The sequence below is a fragment of the Cherax quadricarinatus genome, chromosome 5 (genome assembly GCF_038502225.1).
Source record: "Cherax quadricarinatus isolate ZL_2023a chromosome 5, ASM3850222v1, whole genome shotgun sequence".
Lineage (NCBI taxonomy): Eukaryota > Metazoa > Arthropoda > Malacostraca > Decapoda > Parastacidae > Cherax > Cherax quadricarinatus.
Window position 1 is genome coordinate 47,717,214 of NC_091296.1, and position 16,950 is coordinate 47,734,163.

The window sequence follows — 16,950 nt, forward strand, 5'->3', positions numbered from 1 at the left end:
GTTTGTGGTAGTGGTAATGGTGGTTGATTGTGGTGGCGGTGGGAAAGTGGTGGTGATGTTTTTTTTTGGGGGGGGAGGGGATGATGGTGGTTTGTGGGGCAGGAGAGAAATGGGGTGGTGGTGGGAGGAAGATGGTGGTAGTGGTCTTGCTAATGGTTGGTCGGAAGGTGGGTGGGGGTGGTTTGTGGTGATGATGGTTTGTCTTGGTGGCGGTGGTGTGAAGGTAGATGATGGTAGGTGGAAGGTGGTAGTTATGGGTTGAAATTGGTAGTAGTGATGGTGTTTGGTAATGGTGGGAAGGTGGTTGATGTTGGTAGTGGTGGGGTAGTGGTGGTGGTGGTAGTGGTTGGTGGTGGGGGTAGGTAGTGGTGGTAGTTGTTGGTGGTGAGAAGGTTTCTGGTTGTGGTGGAAAGGGGGATGGTGGTGGTGGTGTGAAGGTGGGCGGTGGTGGTGATTGGTAGTATTGGTGGTGGTGGGTAGGTGGGTGGTGGTGTGAAGGTGGGCTTAGGTGGTGGTGGTATGAAGGTGGGAGGTGGTGGTGGTGGTGGTGGTTGGTAGTGGTGGTGGTGGTCGTGGGAAGGTGGATGGTGGTGGTTTTTGGTGGTGGTAGGTGTCAGTGGCTGGTAGTAGTGTTGGTTGGTGGCAGTGGTTGGTGGCAGTGGTTGGTGGTGGTGGTGCTCGTTAGTGATGGTGGTTGTGGGAAGGTGGGTGGTGGCCGCGGGAGTGGGGAGAGCAGCACCGGTGTGTTCAGCTCAGTAGCAAGTTAGAGCTTGACGCGAGTGGGAGTGTGTGGTGTGGCCTCTCCTCCCGTCTCCCTAGGTCACTCTCATCAGTGTCAAGTCATCCTCACTTGAGGTCACACTGTATACACTTCAACTCAGTGATCAGTGGCATACTATTTGCAATAGTGCGTGAATTGGTGATAGTTCAGAAATATTAGTGGTCACAGTTGCACATAGTTACACTCGAGTGTTGCATAAAGATACGAGAGTTGGAAAAGAGATTTATAGGCCTGTGAAAACGCAACAGAGTGCAAATGAGGTGATATACAAGTGCTTTTCAGGTCGTCTCTTAACTTGACAGGTAAGTGCCCCCCAAAACATGTTTGGTATAAAACTTGTATAGTTTAGAGAAAGTCGTATCATCATCATCACCTTGCATACAACATTAATCATTGCTTGATTGTACATATGAAAATAATGACTCGGTTTGCTTCTCCATACACTTGTAGTTCCTGCGTATATTCATCTGTATACTGTTTAATGTAACTGAATACGTCACAGCATTCGAACGCATACTTCTTTCTATCAATAACTTAATACATTAACCCCCACCCCTAGTCCTCGAATCAAACCTAATATTAGACTTAACAATTCCCAGACTCTGTATGGCACTTAGGGCTGTAGCTCTTCCAGGCGAATATAATTGTATGAACTTGAACAATTGGTTCAAGTCTTGTTAAAGGAAATTCAGCATTTTAGTAAAAAAGAAATCGTTTGCAAAACTTCCAGTTTTTACAAAATATTTTGGGACATATTTATTATAGGTGATTTATCTGCTGTAAAATTTAAGTCGCCATGAACGAGACACACCCAAATAAACCAAGGCACACCCAAATACACCAAGGCACACCCAGACACACCCAAATACACCCAAGTGCATCCAGACACACACCCAGAAACACCCAAATACACCCAGACACACCCAAATACACCCAGACACACCCAAATACACCCAGACACACCCAAATACACCCAAACACACCCAGACACACCCAAATACACCCAAATACACCCAGACACACCCAAATACACCCAGACACACCCAAATACACCCAGACACACCCAGACATACCCAAATACACCCAAATGGACCCAGACACACCCAAATACACCCAGATGCACCTAATACACCCAGACACACCCAAATACACCCAGACACACCTAAATACACCCAGACACACCCAAATACACACACACACTCCCAAATACACAAACACCCAAATTCACAAACTCCCAAATTCACTCAGGTGCACCCAGATACACTCAGGCACACCGAGATTCACCCAGGTACCAAAATACATCCAGAAACACCAAGGTGCACTCGAATACATCCAGGCACACCGAAATACACCCACTTGCACCCAGATACACCCAGGTGCACCCAGATACACCCAGGTGCACCCAGATACACCCAGGTGCACCCAGATACACCCAGATACACCCAGGTACATACAGGTACACCCAAACACACCTACGTACGCCCAAGTAAGGTGTGGTATCATGTAAAATGATTCCACACACAATTATACTAGCCGAGACATAGCCAGTAGAAATACTGCAAAAATCTTTACACTGCTCCCTTCAAGGGAGATTCTTGATGCTGGTGGGGAGTTCTTGATCCAAGAAATTGCTGTTAAAGTCCTCTTTTTCGCCCAATATGACCCTTCAGGGTCTAGTGCTTATTAACTAAAAAAAAACTACTTCCGAATTCAAGGCACAGGGTTGAGACGTTGAGAGTGGCTGGATCATCATCATTATAAGTTGAAGCGCTAGACGTACAGAGGCGCGGTACATCGTCTGGGGAGTGGTGGGATATCAGGTTTGTTCTTAGGAACGGGAACATAACTCACGTTTAATCAAGAGCCTATTTAGCAGCATCGATAAACCTGCCTTGTAAACGTAAGCAGTCTAGTTGCTCTGGATTGCGGTGAATGTAACTAGATTGATCAAGTAAATGTGTAAATCTGGGCTGGGTTGAAAGCGGCTTAAGAGGCAAAACCTGTAGACAAGTCTGGTAGAAAGACATAACTATTTACACTACGTTTGTCTCTAAGCAGCTTGGTTATGCATCTCTATTTACAGCGAAACGTAGTCTACTGACCACTTCCTTTTCGCAGTGCCTTTGTATCATTGACGGTGGTGCTGAGGGCATCCAAGATAGGCTGGAAAGAGGATTGGGACGTGCGTTGCAAGGAGGATTGAATGGTGCACTGGAAGACAGTTGAAAGAAGTGTAGACAGGAGGAGGGATGGCCGAATGATTGTAATGAGTGTACAGGTAGGATGGCAGGAGAGTATATAGGATAGGAGAGGGTAAAGGAGGGATGGCAGGAGAGTGTAAAGGATGGTAGGAGAGGGTAAAGAAGTGATGGTAATAGTGTAAAGGATGATGCAAGAAGCAAGATCTTGTGTATTCAAGGTTTACATGTGATAGTTATTTCATGATTGAGAGCAAATGTATGTTTTCTGGCCACCATGTCTTGATGGGCACCTGACACATTTCTGTTTTGACACCCAGAGAAAAACTTCGAAATGTTTCACGTGTGTGTGTGTGTGTGTGTATATATATATATATATATATATATATATATATATATATATATATATATATATATATATATATATATATATATATATATATATATATCCACCTCTAGTGCAAATTGTGAGACCATAGCCTGGTAGAAGTGAATAAAAAGGCTTCAAGGAAAAACATTTGGATTTCTTCCGGCAACCAATTTGAATATTTCACTGCCCCGTACTGTACCATCTTTTAATAACTTTTTTACCAATAGGTATATTTTATTACATAAGATGACAAATACAGTACATGAGTTTTGAGATATACATTTCAATTACATATTGCTACGTGTTTGTCGCAAATTAAAATGAGAAAATCTCATCTAGCTCCTCAAAACTGGGGCTGTTACCCAGGATACAGCAGGTATTACCCCTCTGAACTGCAACGCTGAGTCGCTTAAACAGAAAACTAGCTGCCCAGGGATCCTTAGTTACCCTGATAAGTTTCTTGCCTGGCTCTTTAAGGAACTTAGATGCGCTCTTTCCTCATGGTTCATGGGTCTCTGAACCTATGGGAACAAACATATAATGATGGGCAAGTTCACTGTATTTTCTCGACTTTTAGGACTCCCTGAAGCTAGCAGCTTCCCCTCCTTCCTTTTTAGTGTATTAGAAATAGGTATTAGCCAATATGGACACACAAGTGTAGTCCCACACTTCTTGCTTGCCGTGTGTCCAGACTTGAAGGGTGATACCATCTAGACATTTTTGCGTATCATTACATCTGCATAGTTGGGGTGGCTCCCTTGTTGCTGGGCATCCAGTTGTTGTGAGGCTCCTTTTGATATTATTAACCTCTTCATGCCTTGCAATCTTTCCCTCGAATCTACGGCAAACAGGACCATGGTATCCGAAATTGTCTTCCGATTTATTGCTGCACATACACCTGTCTTCGGCGAGAATGGGGGCGCCATTGTGGATGGTCTGTGGGCTGAGTAGTGTGTCAAGGGAGGGATTGGGAACAGCCAAAAGGACGTCTCATTGCTAAGAGGCGGGCTCTATCCTTCCTCGAGACACTGAAGCATTGTTGAGGTTAAGTTTTCCACTGTTGGGCCATCCTAGTGTGACTAATTATTGGGAGGAGCAGTTCTGGTTTCAGAACCCGTTAGATTATTCCATAGCATGGCTCTGTCAACGAGCTTTTGGTGATGAACTCCAACATTATACCAAAGATGTTCAGGGAGAATTGCTGCTACAAGTCCACTGGATGCAACATATGAGGACAGGAAAGCAGGTAGAGCAATCTGTAATGCCATGTGGACACCAGTACCTCCTATTCTGACTGAAAGCGTAGCTTGGTCCCACTGCCCGACTTAGAGTAACGCTAAGTCAGTACTTATGTTAAAATAAACCTCAGGACACTATCATATTCATACAGTATAGGGTTATCATATGAGGGTGAACATCTTAGGAAATATGTTAAGCTGGGCAGGCTCTCACACTTTGTGAGAAGGTACATGGCGCCGTGGATGTTAAGATTGCCCATGCAGTGCAATCGCAAACAGGTGATCTTAGCAATACGGAACAAGTCACGTGTGGATGGAAATCTTTAGCTTAAGATCTTTCTCATTCTAGTGCGTTGTCAGGAGCTATATATTATTGCAAGACTAACAACAGGATGGAAAAATTATTTCTGATGCATGGCAGAAGGGTGTCAGCGGCTGCCCATGTCTCAATGGAGTGAGAGGGGCCTTCCGTTAGCCAGTCCATATCTCCCGTACCCTTGCTTCTTCGTTCATAGTAAGCGTGGGCAGAACCACATAGGTTTAAAGAAAGCAAGTTACAGAGTAATAAAGAAAAGTGGTAGTCAGCTCAAAGCAGCATTTAATCGATATAATCCGATCTAGTGCCATACGAAATCATGTTACCTAAGTTAATACACCCACATACTCAAGTTTTATGTAACTTTGCATTATTATACGAATAAGATGTGCTTGTTACCCTATACTGTTATACGTCAGTGTGTTCTCCCTACATATTTATATATTCCCATCATATTTACCTACTCTGTTCTATACAGAGGCTTCTTAACGCATCTTAAGTATTGTAATAGTAACTGCTCCTTTGTATTCCTAGATATGCTAAGAAGGCAGAATGTCCTCTGTCAGGAATGACTTGGGATTCGAAATCATCTCAGACATGTCGTAGTGTATAACATTCGCTATCACTTGTTTGTTGTTGGGTGTGATACTTGCAGTAACCTGTGTACTTTGGGATGTTCTGAATGTCTAGTATCACTCTGGCTGTAGTAACGATAGGTTACTATTATAACTTTCTGGCTTATGCTAGGTAACTCGCTGCTATGAATGACAGTTGCAGTCTTTATCACTAGGACCCCAGCGGCGATAGGTCAATCTGCCAGACTAACTATGGTATCCTTGGAAACTTCCATATATGTTGCTGGGTATGCTATCCTAGGAAACTCTCATATATGTTTATGTACGTTGCAATCAGCTAAACGTTTGTAACTTTACTCGTGTATATCTTACTGCTACTGGCTACCTATTACATTATACCATCAAAACGGTACCATCCCATGGAAGATGCTATTCTTTCTGAAAATCTCTATATATGCCGATAAAGACGGCGGGACGTGATCTCCCGCAAGCAAGACGTGTTGAGCAATCTATCCTAGTCTATCCTCAGAACGGAAGCAGAGAAATTGAACAGGGACGTACTCTCGTCTATACCTGCCTAATGATATGTAAAAACTTGGAATTCCCTATGAACGGCGAAACAGATGGTGGGATCTCCGACTTGAGAAATGTGAAGAAAGATGTGGAGAACTATGGTCTAACATCACGAAGGCCTCACGAGGATCCTTTACTGAATTAGTAATTAGTGAATATTGTATAGCATCCTTTCTCAAGATTGTGCACAATTGACTCTTCTTAATAGCATCAGAGTTTGTATAATCCAGGACTTCAATTATACAAGGCATTTCTATCATGATTTATGAGAGAGGGTTCAGTTGTGTGTTTCTATAACGGAACTACTGGGTACAATAACCTGAGGTGCTGCCCACCATGGAGGATGTTTGCAAGTGCGAATGTGATAAACGACTGCGTTCGACTACTGAGCCATCATGGTATTTGGCTGGTCTGATTTCTAGTGGTTTACCTGCGTCCTCGACGTACGAGAGAACATAGAGTGCATGGGTTTTATATTGAGCTTTTTTAATGCATCATGTAGGTTGGACAGATTCTCATTGTAAGGCAAAAAGAGAAAACAAAGGAACTTCTCTAGGTACAATCCTGTAGAAATTCTTCTTGGTTGCTAATAACTACTCCCTAACAAAATCCCTAGGATATCTCGGCTTCATAGCTACTTAGAAATTCTTATTAATTTCGTCATCAAAACATTTCGGGCTACAAATAATCAGTGCTCTGATGAACATTGTAAGGAAAACACTCCTTTTAACCTGCGATTCATGACTGTAATAGTAGGGAATGTATGACCATACATTAGTTGACTTCCTGTACACTGTAAATGTAAATTTTCTATCAGCACGATGGATTAGAATGTCTAGGTATGACAAATTGTTATCTTCTTCATACGCTGATGTGAACTTAATTCAAGGTACTAACCCATTAAATCTAAATAAGAACTCTTCGAAATCGTGATCTCTACGTAATTGAACCACATAGCTTTAGGTGGGAGGATATCTTTAAGGCGAACACCTTTGAGGAGGACATCTTTAAGACTATCTTTAAGGATATCTTTTAGGATATTTTTAAGGATATCTTCAGAATTCCAGATACAAGGTGCAAGGTAAGGAACTAAAGGAATTCTCATGTCCATACATTGTCTTTGAGCATAGTATTTACCTTCCAACACGAACTTACTATCGAACTTCTCTCTCTCTCTCTCTCTCTGTCTCTGTCTCTCTCTCTCTGTCTCTCTCTCTGTCTCTCTGTCTCTCTCTGTCTCTGTCTGTCTGTCTCTGTCTGTCTCTGTCTCTGTCTCTCTGTCTCTGTCTGTCTCTCTGTCTCTGTCTCTGTCTGTCTCTCTGCCTCTGTCTCTCTCTGTCTGTCTCTCTGTCTGTCTCTCTCTCTCTCTCTCTCTCTCTATATATATATATATATATATATATATATATATATATATATATATATATATATATATATATATATATATATATGTATGTATATATATATATGTATTATATTATATATATATATATATATATATATATATATATATATATATATATATATATATATATATATATATAGAGTAATGCTTGAGAACAATTCACTAATGAATCTTTATTCTGTTGGTTCCAGTATTTTACTCACCTAGATTTAGGGAATATGCATAGAGTAAGTTTACGGTTATTTTCACTTGTGTTAGTAACGGGTGAAGCCGACTATTGACTCGGCTTCAGAATGACACTGGGCTGAGCCACATGTTTGTACAGGATCGCAAATCAGAACAAGACGAAAACTGATTTTCAGTCCCTATATAATGGGAGAGTGTTGATGTCGTCGAATGGTTCGAAATACATAGATTAATCTCAGATTAATTCTGATTGCCTATCATTCCCCAGCTCAGAATGTTTTATACTGCTTAGCGCTTCCTCTATGAAGTAATTTTTTTTTTATTTTCATTAACACATCGGCTGTTTCCCCTATAAAGAAGAAAAACTTTCATCATCACTCCATCACTGTCTTTCTAGAGGCGTGCCGACACTACAGTTTAAAAATTGCAACATATCTCCATTACTCCTTCAGAGCGCAGGGACTGAAGAAGAGATAGAGATAATAATTTTATCTACACAGTAATTTTATAGGAACTACTGTAGTATAAGATTATTTTTCTTTTATCTGACAGGCAAATATATTTTGGTCTATTATTGTCTAGCAATAAGTTTTCTTTTCATACATTTCGACTGAACTTGAGAGATGGCAGATTTCATTTCCTAAACAGAAAAGGCATGTCACATTAGCTATATAGATAGCATGCTATTTTTACTACACAGATGACGGGTTACATTTGGTATATATAGAGAGCAGATTATATCTGCAGTATAGGTGTGGAAGGATACAGTTACTATAAAGGTGGTAGGTTGCATTTGATATATATGGTACAAATATCAGGTTACATTTGCTACATAAATAAGGCAGGCTACATTTACTATATAGTATAGGTAGGTTGCATTTGCTATACACACAATGCATTCTACATTTGCTACACAGAGTTATTGGTCATCTGACTGAGGCCTTCCGTTGGCTTACTGATTCACCCTTTAAAAAAAAAATAGTGTATAGTGTGGTACAGACAGTACACAAGGCAAGCCTGTTTGTGATGACGTATTTGTCGTTGTTGTCATCAGAGTGAAAAATCATCTGAATAAGAGCTTGCTATGTAAATTCTATTTCTTTACCATACTTTTCGTCATTATTTGCTAGTCAGATCAAGAACGAAAAATACGTGCGAGTCAATAGTGAAAAAAATTGCTATATCCACAGAAGAGCGCCTGTGTAACTGGAGAAAATCAGAATTCATCAGCAGGGTAGGTACGCAAGCTTCAGTTTCTTGTATCAGCATTAAACCACCCCACTGTGAAGAAAATAAAGATATTGTTATCCTTGGGATTCAGTTTGTACTGCAGTGGTTATAAAAACATCTGTGTTAAACACTGCGTGAGATAACTTCATATTTAAGATGCATCATGTGTTTACTTGAGAGCAAGATATGCAAACCTAGACGGAGTATAACATTGATAGTATGAGTGATAGCATGAGAAATTAAGAGCATGAGAGACTGAGAACATGAGAGAGCGAGAGCGTTAGATTGTGTGTGTGTGTGTGTGTGTGTGTGTGTGTGTGTGTGTGTGTGTGTGTGTGTGTGTGCGAGAGAGCGAGCCAAAGCAAGAGAGATCATGTAAAAGTTTAAGAAATAAAGTTGGGAAAAAGTATAAACATAACAGCATCTGTAGCACAGCCTCGGTTAACAAACATAACTCCGTCGACGACTCGTTCAAATTATTTTTTTTTCCAGGATTGCCGTGGGTAACTTCATACAAAGCTGCTATCTTACCTGCCTGGGGCTGGAATTTTAGCTTTAAAACCTTGGGTCGCACCTAGTACCTTAACTCAAAGGCTGTTATATATTATGGTTTTTGATAGGAAGAGTTGTAGTAGTTTAGCTCTTAATCTTGTTTTTATAGGTTGGTCAATAACAGAGTATTTAAAGTACTGTGCTGTGTGCATTAATGTATACACTGTGTACATTAATACTGTGAAGCATACAGTAATTCATATTAGAGTAAATCATTAACAGAGGAGTGCAAATAAGTGGTTGGAATGTTGCAGGCATAAAACACTGGTTAACTGCAGGTTTGATCATTTATTTTTTGGTTCAGTAATTTTGTGCACAAATCTGTTTTTCTGTACCAAAGGACACAATGGATTCAACAGAGCAGTCAGATGAAGAATAAGGCACATGTGCAATATCTGTAGATATTCCGCCATTCGGTGGCATTTTCAATACAGTACAAGTCAGGTCACCATCAGGTCACCGGCGTAAAAAGATTACAGTACAAGGACATAATATGAAGACTGTAGAAGTGTATATACCAAAGACAAGAGAATCAGTCCCGGCGACTAGGAGTAGGTTATGAACATCGTAGTCTTGATGGTACTGTATACCATTCACATACAGAGCTTAGGTTCCTGAAAGCTAATCTTATATTTGCCAGTGGTGCGTTTGCTGCTAAGGTTCTCGGCTGTTAAGCGTCGCCTAATGCGAGTTGCTCATGTTCATGACTTTAAGGTCCACCTTTGTCGCCTGAAACTACAACCGGCTTAGGGTGTTTTTCTCAAATTTTCACTCGCGCATTTCATGGAGTTAAATTATAACACACTGAGACACCACTCCTGCAGCTTCTCCATGTCAGTTTGCAGTAGTTTTCTGGTCCTTTATTATATTTCCTCAGTTTCATAGCAACTGCGAACAGGAGTACATCTGACACTAATTTTATCGTCAGGTTATCGTACATAAAATTAGTAGCTATTCCCGTACTCACCCTTGGGGGACCCTACTCGGCACACCTCATTCCGACACTTCTTATCTGACAATTACTAGATGTTTCTTTCCTGTTAACTATTTATTGGACCATTGTAGTGCCTTTCCTGTTGTTCCGGCCTGTGCCTGTTAAGTTTTTGTCCCAGTCTCATGTGCTTTACTGTAACAAAAACCTTCATGCAGACCGAAACATGCACATCTCCTATGCCTCTGTTTTTTCACTTCTGTTACCTTGTCAGAGAATCCAAGTTGTTTTGTGGGACAGGATTTACTATCGTTAAAAACATTGCTGGATGCTATTTAATTAATGAACCCCTTTCTTTCCAAGTGCTCCAACACTACTGATGGTCTTCTCCATAACAGTGCTTATTATGCTTGTCAGTGACACTGGCGAGTATTTTAATGCTGTTTCTCCCCTTTCTTAATTACTGGATCTATTAATTGATGCACTCTTCCTCTTTGTCTCTCTGGTAATCGTCCTCTTGCATCCGAGAATACCTCCTTAAATCATTGTTTTTCACATCCTCACAGAAGTCTTGGACATGTGACTCGGCTCACACGAGCTCTCTCCATTCTTCAATCTTCTTCTTTACTGTTGTCTTCTTTCTGATTTGCATCAGATGTGGCTCTTCTTGTTATTCTCAAATTGTAGTTCATCCTCTCTTCTATTCAAGCATCTGAATTACTGAGGAGCTTCGAGGTCCCTCGACCTGTTGTTCTCCTTGGAACGCAGACGAGAACGATGTATCATAATTTACACCTGGACTTTGGACTTCGGTTGATACTGAATATTGGGTCAGCGTGTTTTTTTGTTTGTCAGGTGTTGCTGCTGTTTAGTGATCAAGTACGTTGGTTATTGCAGGATATGAGTGGAGTACTGCAGGGTATGAGAGGAGTACTGCAGGGTATGAGAGGAGTACTGCAGGGTATGAGAGGAGTACTGCAGGGTATGAGAGGAGTACTGCAGGGTATGAGAGGAGTACTGCAGGGTATGAGTGGAGTACTGCAGGGTATGAGTGGAGTACTGCAGGGTATGAGTGGAGTACTGCAGGGTATGAGTGGAGTGCTGCAGGATATGAGAGGAGTACTGCAGGATATGAGAGGAGTACTGCAGGGTATGAGTGGAGTACTGCAGGGTATGAGAGGAGTACTGCAGGATATGAGTGGAGTACTGCAGGGTATGAGTGGAGTACTGCAGGGTATGAGTGGAGTACTGCAGGGTATGAGTGGAGTACTGCAGGGTATGAGTTGAGTACTGCAGGGTATATGTACAGTACTTACACTGTACATATACAAGTACAGTGGAGTATAGATAAGTGTGTGGGAAGTCCTGCAGGGTGTGGGGGAAGTCGTGTTGGGTCTCATTCCCGATCATAAATTTCATTCTCATGCCTGAGCATTGACTGAGCAGTGTGTGTTGACTTAACACTGGTTCAACACTAACTGATTACTGAACACTTATTGAAGAATAACTGCAGCCTGACCGCATGCTGACTGTGCACTGACTCTGTAATGACTTAAAGCTCTTAGTGAGAACTGACTGATCTCTGATGGTTCACTTTCTCTACACTGAGCACTGATGAAAATACTTCCTGATCACTGACTGTAAACTTGCAAATGCCTGCGGTAGAATTGGTTGTTTAGTGATCACTGACAAAGCTCTTCCACTGCACTGACTGTGCACTGAGCGCTGACAAACACTAATATATTGGATACTGACACAGATTTGTCGTAGCTCTGGCCAGTTATTTTCGGAGCATTTATTGTTCACTGAATGTGCACGTCTTGAGAACTAACAGGAAACTAGTTAATAACGGATTATGAACTGACTCGGTAATGGCTGAACACTAACCGAACATTGACGGAGCACTAACTAAACATTACTGAGTACGGACTGCAGAGTAATGAGCACTAACTGAACACTGAAGCCTTACTGAGTACTTCATATACTCTGAACACTGAAAGCTGAGTCAGCACTGATTTGGTGTGGTTGAACACCTGGCATAACTGAGTACTGATTTAGTACTGACCGAGCACTGCTTGAGCACTGACTGTGCATTCCTGATCACGAACCTTGCACTAACTGAGAACTGACTGACTGCTTCCAAGACTTTATTGTGCACTGAGTACTGACTGTGCACAGACAAAGCACTTAGTACTAAAAAACTGACTAAACACTAAGGGATTGAGCACTGAATTATTATGACTGATCATAGGCTGAGCACTGATATAATATTGACTGTGAACTTAGTGAGCATTACACTTTAGTTTAAATGAGCACTCATTGCATATGTTCACTACATACTGACAGAGCACTGATCACTGACTGTGCAGCAACTGTATTCTGACTTCACTGCCTGTATACTGACTAAGCAGTGACTGTTCATTGAAAACTGAGCACTGGTTTGTGTTGGCACTGACATAAGACTGAGAACTGTATGTGAGAGCGAGTGCATGCCAGCGTGAATGCGTGCGCTAGTGCACGAATGCTATCCTGTGTGCTCTTGAAATGTATAAGACACTAAGCATTCTTTTTTCCTTAGAGCAACATTATGCAGCGGAGTAGCCGAGGCTCGGTGAAAAATATCGATGTACCTTATAGTAATATACCATCACTTAGTAAAACGTAATGCATCAGTACGCACATATAATTCCTGACCACATTGATAGGGAGTGTGGTTATCGATCATGTACTGAGAATGTATGCTACGGAACATGCTAATACGCGGCCACCTCACTCATGGTTAGTTGACATGCACCAGGTGAGTACATATTATTTAACAGGGGTGGAGATAAGTGTTGAAGACGTGAAAATAACTAGAGGAGGGCGTGAAAATAAATAGAGGAGGACGTGAAAATAAGTAGAGGAGGACGTGTTGTGTACGTGTTGACCTGTTGTGTACGTGTTGACCTGTTGTGTACGTGTTGACCTGTTGTGTGTACCTGTTGTGTGTGTACCTGTTGTGTGTGCATATTGTGTGTACCTGCTGTGTGTGCCTGCTGTGTGTGCCTGCTGTGTGTGCCTGTTGTGTGTGCCTGTTGTGTGTACTTGTTGGTACCTGTGTGTACCTGTTGAGTTCCTGTTTTCTGTAACTGTTGTGAGTACCTGTTTACAGTACCTCTTATTAGTACCTGCTTTCTGTACCTGTTTTGTACAACTGTTGTATGGATCTCCTGTGCACTATTTTAGATGTGTATTGTGTGACTTGTTTTGTGATTTGTATGTACCTGTTGTGTGACCTGTAGTATCGAGCAGGTGTGTGCACCTCATGTATGGGCCTGTTGTATGGACCTGTTGTGAATGCATGTTGCATGGCGCTGTTGTGTAGACCTGATGCGTGTAATGTGAGAGAAAAAGGTTGTCAGTAAGGAAGGAGTCAGGCGCAGTGACACTGAATCAATTTTTTATGAGCCTGGACCACGTTCTGACTCACCCTCCCTCCACTTCCACCCTCCCTCTTTCCCCTCCCTCTCTCCCCTCCCTCTCTCCCCTCCCTCCATCCACCCTCACCCTCCCTCTTTCCCCTCCCACTCTCCCCTCCCTCCACCCACCCTCTCCCTCCCTCTATCCCCTCCCTCCCTCTCTCTCCCCCTCACTCTATCCCCTCCCTCCCTCTCTCCCCCCTCCCTCCCTCTCTCTCCCCCCATCTCCCCCCCTCTCTCCCCTCCCACCCTCCCTCCCTTCATCTATCTCCTCCCTCCCACACTCCCCTCCCTCCCTTCTTCGATCCCCTCCCTCCCTCCCTCCACTTCCACCCTCTCCCTTTCAACTTCCTCTATCCCCTCCCTCCCCTCCCTCCCTCCCTCCCTCCACTTCCACCCTCTCCCTTTCCCCTCCCTCTCTCCCCACCCTCCCTCTCTCCCTCTTTCCCCTCCCTCCATCCGCCCTCTCCCTCCCTCTATCCCCTCCCTACCCTCCCTCCCTCTATCTACCTCCCTCCTCTACCCCCTCCCTCCCCTAATTTTCTGTCCCTTATCCATCCCTTCATTATTCCCCTCCGTCCTTTATCCCCCGTTCTCCTCTGTCCCTCTCGCTTCTCTATCCCTCCTCCTACTATACCTGTATCCCCTTCCCTCTACAATCCCCTCCCGTCTCCCCCCCTTCTCTCCTACATTCCCTTCCATTTCCTCCCTTCTCTATTCCTGTTCCTTCTCCATTCAACTTCCTCCTTTAATCCCATCCCTCCATCTATTCCCTCCCTCTATCATCCTCCCTCTGAACCCGTCCCTCCTTTATTCCCATCTCTCTCTCCCTCCATCCCTCTATTTCCCTCCCTCTATTTCCTTACCTCCTTTATCCCCTTCCTCCTTTATTCCCTCACTCCTCCTATCCTCTTCCCTCCCTCTATCCCCCTCCCACTAAACCCCGCCCTCTAATCCTGTCCCTCCTTAATTCCCTTCTCTCTATCCCCCTCCCTGTATTCATCTCCCTCCCTCTATCCTTCTCCCTCAGTTCCCTCCCTCTGTTCCCCTACTTCTATACCCTCCTCTTCTCCCCTCCCTCCTCTATCCTCCACCCTGTTCTACCTCCCTCCCTTCTCTATCCCCCCCAAATCCTGTGCCTCATCCCCTCTTCCTCTATCTCCTTCTCTAATCCTTATCGCCATTCCAACCCTCCTCTATCCACTTAAATTTTCTATCCCGCCCATCCCTTACCACCGAGTGAGCACTGTAATGTCTGCCACCCCTCCCCTCCCACCCTGCGTCAGTACTGTAATGTCTGCCACCCCTCACCTCCTACCCTGCGTCAGTACTGTAATGTCTGTCACCCCTCCCCTCCTACCCTGCGTCAGTACTGTAATGTCTGCCACCCCTCCCCTCCTACCCTGCGTCAGGACTGTGATGTCTGCCACCCCTCCCCTCCTACCCTGTGTCAGCACTGTAATGTCTGCCACCCCTCCCCTCCTACCCTGCGTCAGTACTGTAATACCTGCCACCCCTCCCCTCCTACCCTGTGTCAGCACTGTAATGTCTGCCACCCCTCCCCTCCTACCCTGTGTCAGCACTGTAATGTCTGCCACCCCTCCCCTCCTACCCTGTGTCAGCACTGTAATGTCTGCCACCCCTCACCTCCTACCCTGCGTCAGTACTGTAATGTCTGCCACCCCTCCCCTCCTACCCTGCGTCAGTACTGTAATGTCTGCCACCCCTCCCCTCCTACCCAGCGTCAGTACTGTAATATCTGCCACCCCTCCCCTCCTACCCTGCGTCAGTACTGTAATGTCTGCCACCCCTCCCCTCCTACCCTGCGTCAGTAATGTAATGTCTGCCACCCCTCCCCTCCTACATTGTGTCAGCACTGTAATGTCTGCCACCCCTTCCCTCCTACCCTGCGTCAGGACTGTAATGTCTGCCACCCCTCCCCTCCCACCCTGCGTCAGTACTGTAATGTCTGCCACCCCTTCCCTCCTACCCTGCGTCAGTACTGTAATGTCTGCCACCCCTCCCATCCTACCCTGCGTCAGTACTGTAATGTCTGCCACCCCTTCCCTCCTACCCTGTGTCAGTACTGTAATGTCTACCACCCCGCCCCTCCTACCCTGCGTCAGTACTGTAATATCTGCCACCCCTCCCCTCCAACCCTGCGTCAGTACTGTAGTGTCTGCCACCCCTCCCCTCCTACCCTGCGTCAGTACTGTAATGTCTGCCACCCCTCCCCTCCTACCCTGCGTCAGTACTATAATGTCTGCCACCCCTCCCCTCCCACCCTGCGTCAGTACTGTAATGTCTGCCACCCCTCCCCTCTTACCCTGCGTCAGTACTGTAATGTCTGCCACCCCTCCCCTCCTACCCTGTGTCAGCACTGTAATGTCTGCCACCCCTTCCCTCCTACCCTGCGTCAGTACTGTAATGTCTGCCACCCCTTCCCTCCTACCCTGCGTCAGTACTGTAATGTCTGCCACCCCTTCCCTCCTACCCTGTGTCAGTACTGTAATGTCTGCCACCCCTCCCCTCCTACCCTGCGTCAGTACTGTAATGTCTGCCACCCCTCCCGTCCTACCCTGCGTCAGTACTGTAATATCTGCCACCCCTCCCCTCCTACCCTGCGTCAGTACTGTAATGTCTGCCACCCCTCCCCTCCTACCCTGCGTCAGTACTGTAATGTCTGCCACCCCTCCCCTCCTACCCTGCGTCAGTACAGTAATATCTGCCACCCCTCCCCTCCTACCCTGCGTCAGTACTGTAATGTCTGCCACCCCTCCCCTCCTACCCTGCGTCAGTACTGTAATATCTGCCACCCCTCCCCTCCTACCCTGCGTCAGTAGTGTAATGTCTGCCACCCCTCCCCTCCTACCCTGCGTCAGTACTGTAATGTCTGCCACCCCTCCCCTCCTACCCTGCGTCAGTACAGTAATATCTGCCACCCCTCCCCTCCTACCCTGCGTCAGTACTGTAATGTCTGCCACCCCTCCCCTTCTACCCTTTGTCAGCACTGTAAAGTCTGCCACCCCTTCCCTCCTACCCTGCGTCAGTACTGTAATGTCTGCCACCCCTTCCTTCCTACCCTGCGTCAGTACTGTAATGTCTGCCACCCCTTCCCTCCTACCCTGTGTCAGCAC

The 16,950-nt window shown here is 44.7% G+C and overlaps 1 protein-coding gene across 2 annotated transcripts in view; it reads left to right on the forward strand.

The window, feature by feature from the left end:
• Positions 1-740: 740 nt before the first annotated feature.
• Positions 741-16,950, forward strand: part of LOC128685132 (protein turtle homolog B-like) — a 519,018-nt gene continuing 502,808 nt past the window's right edge. Inside the window, exon 1 of one of the 2 annotated variants that reach the window (XM_070101774.1) lies at positions 741-1,083. The gene's annotated coding sequence lies outside the window, so the exon portion shown is untranslated. The remainder of the gene's footprint in view (positions 1,084-16,950) is intronic. The other variant, XM_070101768.1, reaches the window with a different exon arrangement.